General features: G+C 40.8%; 1 protein-coding gene across 2 annotated transcripts in view; it reads right to left on the bottom strand.

Moving 5' to 3' along the window:
• The window catches only part of LOC106579747 (divergent protein kinase domain 2A), an 84,306-nt gene extending 83,963 nt beyond the window's left edge, over positions 1–343 (bottom strand). Inside the window, exon 1 of one of the 2 annotated variants that reach the window (XM_045702852.2) lies at positions 243–343. The gene's annotated coding sequence lies outside the window, so the exon portion shown is untranslated. The other variant, XM_045702851.2, reaches the window with a different exon arrangement.
• Positions 344–11,358: the final 11,015 nt, after the last annotated feature.

The raw sequence follows: 11,358 nt of genomic DNA, 5'->3' as shown, positions 1-11,358 counted from the left end.
ATGTTTTTCCCGTTGCCGATATAAATCCTTACAGGAGAATAGTTTCAACGAGCTATCCGTTCCGAGCTCGTATCCATCGGAGCTAGCCAGCTAGCCTGCTAGCTAGTGAAAGTAACAGTTGTGATGTCGGCTAAAAACAAAAAAAACATTCGTCTATAGGAGCTTTCCGATTTTTTTTTTTTTTTTTTTATATATATATCGCCACGGTCCTTTTTTTTTCTTCCCCCCACCAACTGTAATACCTGCAGTTAGTGAAATGTCGTGTCTTTTATTAAGTATCCATTTGTATCCCTCTGCGTCTGTTTCTGTCTCTCTCGTCTCCACAATAGATTCTCCCCGTTCGGGACTTTTTCAACACTAAACCGTACCGTTTACGACAGTCGTCGACGATTTACGACACTGGTTGCTAAGGGAATACTGTAAAGTTGTCTCTCCGCTGCATCAGCTTCGCCACAATAGACAACTTTTCCTTTATTTATATATTTTGAGATGCTTTGAGGATAAGTTTTTTTTTTTTTTCTTCTTCCACCAAAATCAATGTTTTTTTGTTTTTTTACTTTATGAAATAAATTACACTATGGCAATTTTGAGCTTTATTTATTAAGAAGTTGCAGCTCTGTCAAGGCTTTATCTCTTTCTCTCTTTTGAAGAGGCAATACTTTTTTGGGGGGGTGAATAATAATTAGGTTGACGTTATGATAATACATATGTGTATATATCTATTCTTAAAACATAATGTATTCCTTTATTTATATATTTTTTTAATGTTACCAATAATGTGTTGCAATGCAGTTCTCCTCTAGCTATGGTCTACTGCAGAGACAGCATTATAATGTGGACATAATGTGACTGACAGTCAGATACATAGAGTTGAGTTGTATGGGGTAATGTTGTGGTAATGTATGTGTCTTTCTGCTCGCTGCATTCCTTGACAGTGTGACAGCTGTGGCAGGGCATGTAGCTGCCCGATGATGCATGAAACTGGGCCAGAATCAGGAGTGGCAAAGGCAGAGTTGGACAGGATCCTAGACGAGGAAGGAAAAGGCCATCCTGCAGAAAGAGTAACCTCTGTGGAGAGAATCAGGGGAATGCAGAGAGAACCAGGGGGAATGCAGAGAGAACCAGGGGGAATGCAGAGAGAACAAGGGGGAATGCAGAGAGAACCAGGGGGAATGCAGAGAGAACCAGGGGGGATGCAGAGAGAACCAGGGGGATTCAGAGAGAACCAGGGGAATGCAGAGAGAACAAGGGGGGATGCAGAGAGAACCAGGGGGAATGCAGAGAGAACAAGGGGGAATGCAGAGAGAACCAGAGGGAATGCAGAGAGAACCAGGGGGGATGCAGAGAGAACCAGGGGGAATGCAGAGAGAACAAGGGGGAATGCAGAGAGAACCAGGGGGAATGCAGAGAGAACCAGGGGGGATGCAGAGAGAACCAGGGGGATGCAGAGAGAACCAGGGGAATGCAGAGAGAACCAGGGGGATTCAGAGAGAACCAGGGGAATGCAGAGAGAACCAGGGGGAATGCAGAGAGAACCAGGGGGATGCATAGAGAAGCAGGGGGATGCAGAGAGAACCAGGGGAATGCAGAGAGAACCAGGGGGATTCAGAGAGAACCAGGGGAATGCAGAGAGAACCAGGGGAATGCAGAGAGAACCAGGGGAATGCAGAGAGAACCAGGGGGAATGCAGAGAGAACCAGGGGGGATGCAGAGAGAACCAGGGGAATTGCAGAGAGAACCAGGGGAATGCAGAGAGAACCAGGGGAATGCAGAGAGAACCAGGGGGAATGCAGAGAGAACCAGGGGAATGCAGAGAGAACCAGGGGAATGCAGAGAGAACAAGGGGGAATGCAGAGAGAACCAGGGGGAATGCAGAGAGAACCAGGGGGGATGCAGAGAGAACCAGGGGGAATGCAGAGAGAACCAGGGGAATGCAGAGAGAACCAGGGGGATGCAGGGAGAACCAGGGGAATGCAGAGAGAACCAGGGGGATGCAGGGAGAACCAGGGGGATGCAGGGAGAACCAGGGGGATGCAGAGAGAACCAGGGGATGAATGTTTCATTGACTTTTATATTATCCTCAGACTAGTTCGATCTCCGTGCTTTGGAGAGATAGGATTGCACACGATAGGGCCTAGTATAAATGGGAAAATAATATTTGGTGTGTTTGTCTATGTGGATTTGGTGTTTTTGAACTATTTTGATTTTGAACTAATCAGGGTTTTGTACCCAGCTGAACTTCTGGAGATTTGCGTGACTGGGTGTAGAAATGTAGAAACACATTATGCCCCATACCATTTTCACAGGCCATGTTATATACCCAGGGTTTAATGTGGTGGAGTAGCCAAGGCATTATGGGAGGTGGAACACAACGGGAATATAACACATTTCTATGGAAATCAAGGACGAGCAATCCATTTATTGATTATAAATGTATTGCTTATTTATTTAGTTCCTTAAAAAAAAAAATCCCTTTAAAGCATAGAATATATAAATGGTTTGTTTTTTGTGTGATTCTTTGTTTCTTTGGTAAATTATATATGTTTCACATTCTGAATTTGTATAAAACCTTAATTTAAGTATTCTTGAACAAAGCTGTCGTAGTGCACTACGTGGTGTGAATGTATTAATTATTCACAGCGTCTAATCAACATATCAACAGTATAGACTAAAAGAACTGTCCCTGATACAGCATGAGATTCACGGCGCATTACTTTGTATTTACCGCCATCTAGTGGAGTTATCACGATACTACTTTAGGGTGCAGATGTACGTTACCATCACCAGCTGATATCATTCTGTTTTTCTTTTGTGTTTAACTGTTTGTTAGCGATATTTTGTGTAGACATTTTTAAGAAAGATGTATGGATTTTTTTTTGTATGGATATTTTTTTTGTTTGAAAAATATTTGAGAAAATCGCATGGATTCTGGTGAGAGTCATTCGAAAGCATCCAACACAGGTTCATCTGAATCTACAAACACGTGATCTAAACTGGCAATGTTATATGCAATATTACATGTTAATTATACTGAACAAAAATATAAACGCAACATGCAACTGAGTTACAGTTGCTATAAGGAAATCAGTCAATTTAAATAAATTCATTAGGCCCTAATCTATAGATTTCACATGATTGGGCAGGGGAGCAGCCATGAGTTTGCCCGGGAAGGCATAGGCCCACCCTCTTGGGAGCCAGGCCCAGCCAATCAGAATTAGTTTTTCCCCACAAAAAGGACTTTATTACAGACAGAATAATCCTCAGTTTCATCAGTTGTACGGGTGGCTGGTCTCAGACAATCCCGCAGGTGAAGAAGCCGGATGTGGAGGCCCTGGGCTGGCTTGGTTACACGTGGTCTGCGGGTTGCGAGGCCGATTGGACGTACTGACAAATTCTGCAGGACAACATTGGAGGCGGCTTATGGTAGAGAAATGAACATTCAATTCTCTGGCAACAGTTCTGGTGGACATTCTTGTAGTCAGCATGCCAACTGCACACTCCCTCAAAACTTGAGACATCTGTGGCATTGTGTTGTGTTACAAAACCTGCACATTTTAGAGTGGCCTTTTATTGTCCCCAGCACAAGGTGCACCTGTGTAATGATCATGCTGTTTAATCAGCTTCTTGATGTGCTACACCTGTCAGGTGGATGGATTATCTTGGCAAAGGAGAAATGCTCACTAACAGTGATGTAAATACATTTATCCACAACATTTGAGAGAAATAAGCTTTTTGTGAGTATGGAACATTTCTGGGATATTTTATTTCAGGTCATGAAACATACATATACACACGTTTACACTTTGTGTTTACATATACACACGTTTACACTTTGTGTTTATGTCTTTGCTCAGTATATAACTTCATTGTTTTTTAAATGCTCCACACATTACATATTTCTAACACCTTCCCCCACTGCTGCCCTTCTCTTTGTGACGTGTTCTATAGATGATGTGTTCTCTATGTGATGTGTTATCTATGTGATGTGTTATCTATGTGATGTGTTCTCTATGTGATGTGTTCTCTATGTGATGTGTTCTCTATGTGATGTGTTCTCTATGTGATGTGTTCTTATTATTATATGTTCTCTAGGTGAACTGTTCTCTATGTGATGTGTTCTCTATGTGATGTGTTCTCTATGTGATGTGTTCTCTATGTGATGTGCTCTCTAGGTGATGTGTTATCTAGGTGATCTGTTCTCTATGTGATGTGTTCTCTAGATGATGTGTTCTCTATGTGATGTGTTCTCTATGTGATGTGTTCTCTATGTGATGTGTTCTGTATGTAATGTGTTCTCTAGATGATGTGTTCTCTAGGTGATGTGTTCTCTATGTGATGTGTTCTCTATGTGATGTGTTCTCTATGTGATGTGTTCTCTAGATGATGTGTTCTCTATGTGATGTGTTCTCTATGTGATGTGTTCTCTATGTGATGTGTTCTCTAGATGATGTGTTCTCTATGTGATGTGTTCTCTATGTGATGTGTTCGCTATGTGATGTGTTTTCTATGTGATGTGTTCCTATTATTATGTGTTCTCTATGTGATGTGTTCTCTAGATGATGTGTTCTCTATGTGATGTGTTCTCTATGTGATGTGTTCTCTATGTGATGTGTTCCTATTATTATGTGTTCTCTATGTGATGTGTTTTCTATGTGATGTGTTCTCTATGTGATGTGTTCTTATTATTATGTGTTCTCTATGTGATGTGTTCTCTAGGTGATGTGTTCTCTATGTGATGTGTTCTCTATGTGATGTGTTCTTATTATTATATGTTCTCTAGGTGATGTGTTCTCTATGTGATGTGTTCTCTAGGTGATGTGTTCTCTATGTGATGTGTTCTCTAGGTGATGTGTTCTCTATGTGATGTGTTCTCTATGTGATGTGTTCTCTATATGATGTGTTCTCTATGTGATGTGTTCTCTGTGTGATGTGTTCTCTAGATGATGTGTTCTCTAGGTGATGTGTTCTCTATGTGATGTGTTCTCTATGTGATGTGTTCTTATTATTATGTGTTCTCTATGTGATGTGTTCTTATTATTATGTGTTCTCTATGTGATGTGTTCTCTATGTGATGTGTTCTCTAGGTGATGTGTTCTCTAGGTGATGTGTTCTCTAGGTGATGTGTTCTCTAGGTGATGTGTTCTCTATGTGATGTGTTCTTATTATTATATGTTCTCTAGGTGAGCTGTTCTCTATGTGATGTGTTCTCTATGTGATCTGTTCTCTATGTGATGTGTTCTCTATGTGATGTGTTCTCTAGGTGATGTGTTCTCTGTGTGATGTGTTCTCTAGGTGATGTGTTCTCTAGGTGATGTGTTCTCTAGGTGATGTGTTCTCTATGTGATGTGTTCTCTAGGTGATGTGTTCTCTATGTGATGTGTTCTCTAGGTGATGTGTTCAATAGATGATGTGTTCTCAATGTGATGTGTTCTCTATGTGATGTGTTCTCTATGTGATGTGTTCTCTATATGATGTGTTCTCTATGTGATGTGTTCTCTATGTGATGTGTTCTCTAGGTGATGTGTTCTCTAGGTGATGTGTTCTCTATGTGATGTGTTCTCTAGGTGATGTGTTCTCTATGTGATGTGTTCTCTATGTGATGTGTTCTCTATGTGATGTGTTCTCTAGGTGATGTGTTCTCTATGTGATGTGTTCTCTAGGTGATGTGTTCTCTATGTGATGTGTTCTCTATGTGATGTGTTCTCTATGTGATGTGTTCTCTATGTGATGTGCTCTCTAGGTGATGTGTTCAATAGATGATGTGTTCTCAATGTGATGTGTTCTCTATGTGATGTGTTCTCTATGTGATGTGTTCTCTATATGATGTGTTCTCTATGTGATGTGTTCTCTAGGTGATGTGTTCAATAGATGATGTGTTCTCAATGTGATGTGTTCTCTATGTGATGTGTTCTCTATGTGATGTGTTCTCTATGTGATGTGTTCTCTAGGTGATGTGTTCTCTAGGTGATGTGTTCTCTATGTGATGTGTTCTCTAGGTGATGTGTTCTCTATGTGATGTGTTCTCTAGGTGATGTGTTCTCTATGTGATGTGTTCTCTAGGTGATGTGTTCTCTATGTGATGTGTTCTCTAGGTGATGTGTTCAATAGATGATGTGTTCTCAATGTGATGTGTTCTCTATGTGATGTGTTCTCTATGTGATGTGTTCTCTATGTGATGTGTTCTCTATGTGATGTGTTCTCTAGGTGATGTGTTCTCTAGGTGATGTGTTCTCTATGTGATGTGTTCTCTAGGTGATGTGTTCTCTAGGTGATGTGTTCTCTAGGTGATGTGTTCTCTATGTGATGTGTTCTCTAGGTGATGTGTTCTCTATGTGATGTGTTCTCTATGTGATGTGTTCTCTATGTGATGTGTTCTCTAGATGATGTGTTCTCTAGGTGATGTGTTCTCTATGTGATGTGTTCTCTAGGTGATGTGTTCTCTAGGTGATGTGTTCTCTATGTGATGTGTTCTCTATGTGATGTGTTCTCTGTGTGATGTGTTCTCTAGGTGATGTGTTCTCTATGTGATGTGTTCTCTATGTGATGTGTTCTCTATGTGATGTGTTCTATAGATGATGTGTTCTCTATGTGATGTGTTCTCTATGTGATGTGTTCTCTGTGTGATGTGTTCTCTAGGTGATGTGTTCTCTATGTGATGTGTTCTCTATGTGATGTGTTCTCTATGTGATGTGTTCTATAGATGATGTGTTCTCTATGTGATGTGTTCTCTATGTGATGTGTTCTCTGTGTGATGTGTTCTCTAGGTGATGTGTTCTCTATGTGATGTGTTCTCTATGTGATGTGTTCTATAGATGATGTGTTCTCTAGGTGATGTGTTCTCTATGTGATGTGTTCTCTATGTGATGTGTTCTCTATGTGATGTGTTCTCTAGGTGATGTGTTCTCTAGGTGATGTGTTCTCTATGTGATGTGTTCTCTATGTGATGTGTTCTCTATGTGATGTGTTCTATAGATGATGTGTTCTCTATGTGATGTGTTCTCTATGTGATGTGTTCTCTGTGTGATGTGTTCTCTAGGTGATGTGTTCTCTATGTGATGTGTTCTCTATGTGATGTGTTCTCTATGTGATGTGTTCTATAGATGATGTGTTCTCTATGTGATGTGTTCTCTATGTGATGTGTTCTCTGTGTGATGTGTTCTCTAGGTGATGTGTTCTCTATGTGATGTGTTCTCTATGTGATGTGTTCTCTATGTGATGTGTTCTATAGATGATGTGTTCTCTAGGTGATGTGTTCTCTATGTGATGTGTTCTCTATGTGATGTGTTCTCTATGTGATGTGTTCTCTAGGTGATGTGTTCTCTAGGTGATGTGTTCTCTATGTGATGTGTTCTCTATGTGATGTGTTCTCTATGTGATGTGTTCTATAGATGATGTGTTCTCTATGTGATGTGTTCTCTATGTGATGTGTTCTCTATGTGATGTGTTCTATAGATCAGCCTTTCTTATAATATGGGTTGTGACCCAAAGGGGTTCGCGGACCTGTTATTGGTGGGTCGCGACGTGTCACAGTAAATTCATGATTATTTCATTGAATTACTGGAATTGATTTGGCCAAGTGCAAATGGACTCTCTGTTCATTACGCTGTCTGTTTTGCAATGGTGTCAGTTTGGCAGCTGCGTGAGTGGAAGGGAAATGCCTTGTGTGCTTCGCAGTTTACCTGATCCGTTTTCTACAGTTTTCTTGAAGATCCACACGCTGCAGCGCTGTCGTTCAGCAGCAGATGATGCGCTGTCAGCCAATGACTTGTCGTTCCCAGTCGTCATCACTCGCCGCTGGTCATCAAATGGAGAAAAGCCACTAGTTCTGACAGCTCACTCGTCATGAAACGCAAATACAGCGATGAGTTTCTCTCTCTCTCTCTCTCTCTCTCTCTCTCTCTGGGTTTCATTCAAACTTTGAGAAATAACGAGGAGCGCCTCACAAAGTGTTTTGTGCGCGGGAAGCGCTTAGTAATGAATCTCTCAAAACAAACAAACGAAAATAACACATTCTGACCAAACATCCACAGCGTGATGGTAAACTCAGGGAGTTCTTTCAGAACAGGGCAGAATGCTTTCAGGAAACAGTGCTTCGACAGTGGAAAATTAAGTCAGCTGGCAAGGCATTGCTGTCAGTTTATAACAGATGATGATGAGCAGAAATATGGGAGTACTAACTAACTCTTTTGTTATTTTTGTTGTTTGTTTATTTCACCTTTATTTAACCAGGTTAGGCCAGTTGAGAACAAGTCCTTTATTTAACCAGGTAGGTCCTTTATTTAACCACACATCAACAACCCCACCGAAGCATCGTTACCCATCGCGCCACAAAAGCCGCGGCCCTTGCAATGCAAGGGGAAACCCTACTTCAAGTCTCAGAGCGAGTGACGTCACCGATTGAAACGCTATTAGCGCGCACCACCGCTAACTAACTAGCCATTTCACATCGGTTACACACATACACACACAAACACACACACACATATATACACACACACACACACACACACACACACACACACACACACACACACACACACACACACACACACACACACTCACACACACACACACACACACACACACACACACACACACACACACACACACACACACAGATACATACACACACACACACACACACACACACACACACACACACACACACACACACACACACACACACAGAGATACATACATACAGTACCAGTCAAAAGTTTGGACACACCTACTCATTGTATTCTATATTTGAGATTCATCAAATTAGCCAACCTTTTTTCTTGATGACGGCTTTGCACACTATTTGTATTCTCTCAACCAGCGTCATGAGGTAGTCACCTGGAATGCATTTCAATTAACAGGTGTGCCTTGTTAAAAGTTAATTTGTGGAATTTCTTTCCTTCTTAATGCATTTGAGCCAATCAGTTGTGTTGTGACAAGGTAGGGGTGGTGTACAGGAGATAGCCCTATTTGGTAAAAGACCAAGTCCATATTATGGCAAGAAAAGCTCAAATAAGCAAAGAGAAATGACAGTCCATCATTACTTTAAGACATGAAGGTCAGTCAATCCGGAAAATTTCAAAAACTATGAAAGTTTCTTCAAGTGCAGTCGCAAAAACCATCAAGCGCTATGATGAAACTGGCTCTCATGAGGACCGCCACAGGAAAGGAAGACCCAGAGTTACCTCTGCTGCAGAGGATAAGTTATTTTGAGTTACCAGCATCAGAAATCGGCAATTAACTGCACCTCAGGTTGCACCTCACAGAGTTCAAGTAACAGACCCATCTCAACATCAACTGTTCAGAGGAGACTGTGTGAATCAGGCCTTTATGGTCAAAATAATGCAAAGAAACCACTACTAAAGGACACCAATAATAAGAAGAGACTTGCTTGGGTCAAGAAACACAAGCAATGGACATTAGACTGGTGGAAATATGTCCTTTGGTTTGATGAGTCCAAATTTGGCATTTTTGGTTCCAACCGCCGTGTCTTTGTGAGACACAAAGTAGGTGAACAGATGATCTCTGCATGTGTGGTTCCCACCGTGAAGCATGGAGGAGGAGGTGTGATGGTGCTTTGCTGGTGACACTGTCAGTGATTTATTTAGAACTCAAGTCACACTTAACCAGCATGGCTACTACAGCATTCAGCAGTGATACACCATCCCATCTGGTTTGAGCTTAGTGGGACTGTCATTTGTTTTTCAACAGGACAATGACCCAACACACCTCCAGGCTGTGTAAGGGCTATTTGACCAAGAAGGAAGGTGATGGAGTGCTGCATCAGATGACCTGGCCTCCACAATCACCCGACCTCAACCCAATAGAGATGGTTTGGGATGAGTTGGAAAAGCATTCCAGGTGATTACCTCATGAAGCTGGTTGAGAGAATGTAAAGCTGTCATCAAGGCAAAGGGTGGCTACTTTGAAGAATCTAAAATATATTTGGATTTGTTTAACATGTTTTTGGTTACTACATGATTATGTCATAGTGTTGATGTCTACATGATAATTCTACAATGTAGATAATAGTGAAAATAAAGAAAAACCCTTTAATGAGTCGGTGTGTCCAAACTTTTGACTGGTACTGTACATACACACATCTCACACACACTCTCTCTCTCTCTCTCACACACATACATATACACACATATACACACACTTATGAGTGATGTGGACATTCCTGAAAAACAGTGTTCCTTGAAAAAGAAAAATACCTTACAAAGATAATTTAATTTCTAAAAGCGATGTGTTAGTTTTGTTTTCACCTCTTCAGATTCTAGATGAACTATACTGATTGTACAGTTTTCCAAATTAATAATGTGAATTTATATTTTAGTGTATAGATGGGTTGTATGTTTAGCAACAAAACCAATGTGTGCGCAACTATTGGGCAAAACAAGATGCTTAGATTGTTGACAAGATGTAAACTATATCTGATTTCCAATTGTTTTGTCGTAAGGATTGGACCAAAACACAGCGGGAAAAGGTATACTCATCTTCTTTTTTAGGAAAAACAAAATAAACACGTGTACAAAAACAAACGACTCCAAACAGTCCCGTCAGGTGGAACAACCACTAAACCAGGAAATAACTACCCACAAACCCCCATAGAACAAACACCCCTATAAATAGGACCTTCAATCAGAGGCAACGAGAAGCAGCTGCCTCCAATTGAAGGTCAACCCAATAAACACCGCATAGAAATAGACCAACTAGAAATAACATAGAAATACACTAACATAGAACATAACCCAAACAACCCCGAAACACCCTAAACAAACACCCCCCTGCCACTGCCCTGACCAAACTACAATAACAAACAACCCCTTTTACTGGTCAGGACGTGAAACGTTTACTGAAAACATAAATACATTTGCACAATGACCACATGTCTCTTAAATATGTCATTACGCTTGCTGGTCAGCTAACTACAGCATTTTTTTTATTGTTGCCATATTAGCATTGACATGAAATCAGTCAAAACACCTCAAAATAAGACACGGTATCAATAAAAAAAAAATACAACGAACTGAAACAAACCACCTATGATTCCTCACATGGCAGCTTCCTGTCATTGTTGCTAGATATCTGATTGGTTAGAATCATAACAACGTTCCCTTACTCATATTTTTGTGTAACGTCGTCAGCCAGCTCATCTATACATGTTATTGGTGAAGTATGCCACACCACCTTTCAAATAATTCCTGTTTTGCATCACTTCAACCACAAGATGGCAGCGATCGTTACCATACCTATTACACTGGTAAAAGACATTCAAAAAAATATACTTCTCCTACATAATAATCAACTGAATAGTGAACTGGGTGCAACTCTCCAGTATAGAAAGACAGTTCC

Source organism: Salmo salar, chromosome 19, assembly GCF_965601325.2.
Source record: "Salmo salar chromosome 19, fSalSal1, whole genome shotgun sequence".
Lineage (NCBI taxonomy): Eukaryota > Metazoa > Chordata > Actinopteri > Salmoniformes > Salmonidae > Salmo > Salmo salar.
The sequence above is the reverse complement of the archived record's forward strand: the minus strand, read 5'-3'. Positions and strand labels throughout refer to the sequence as shown.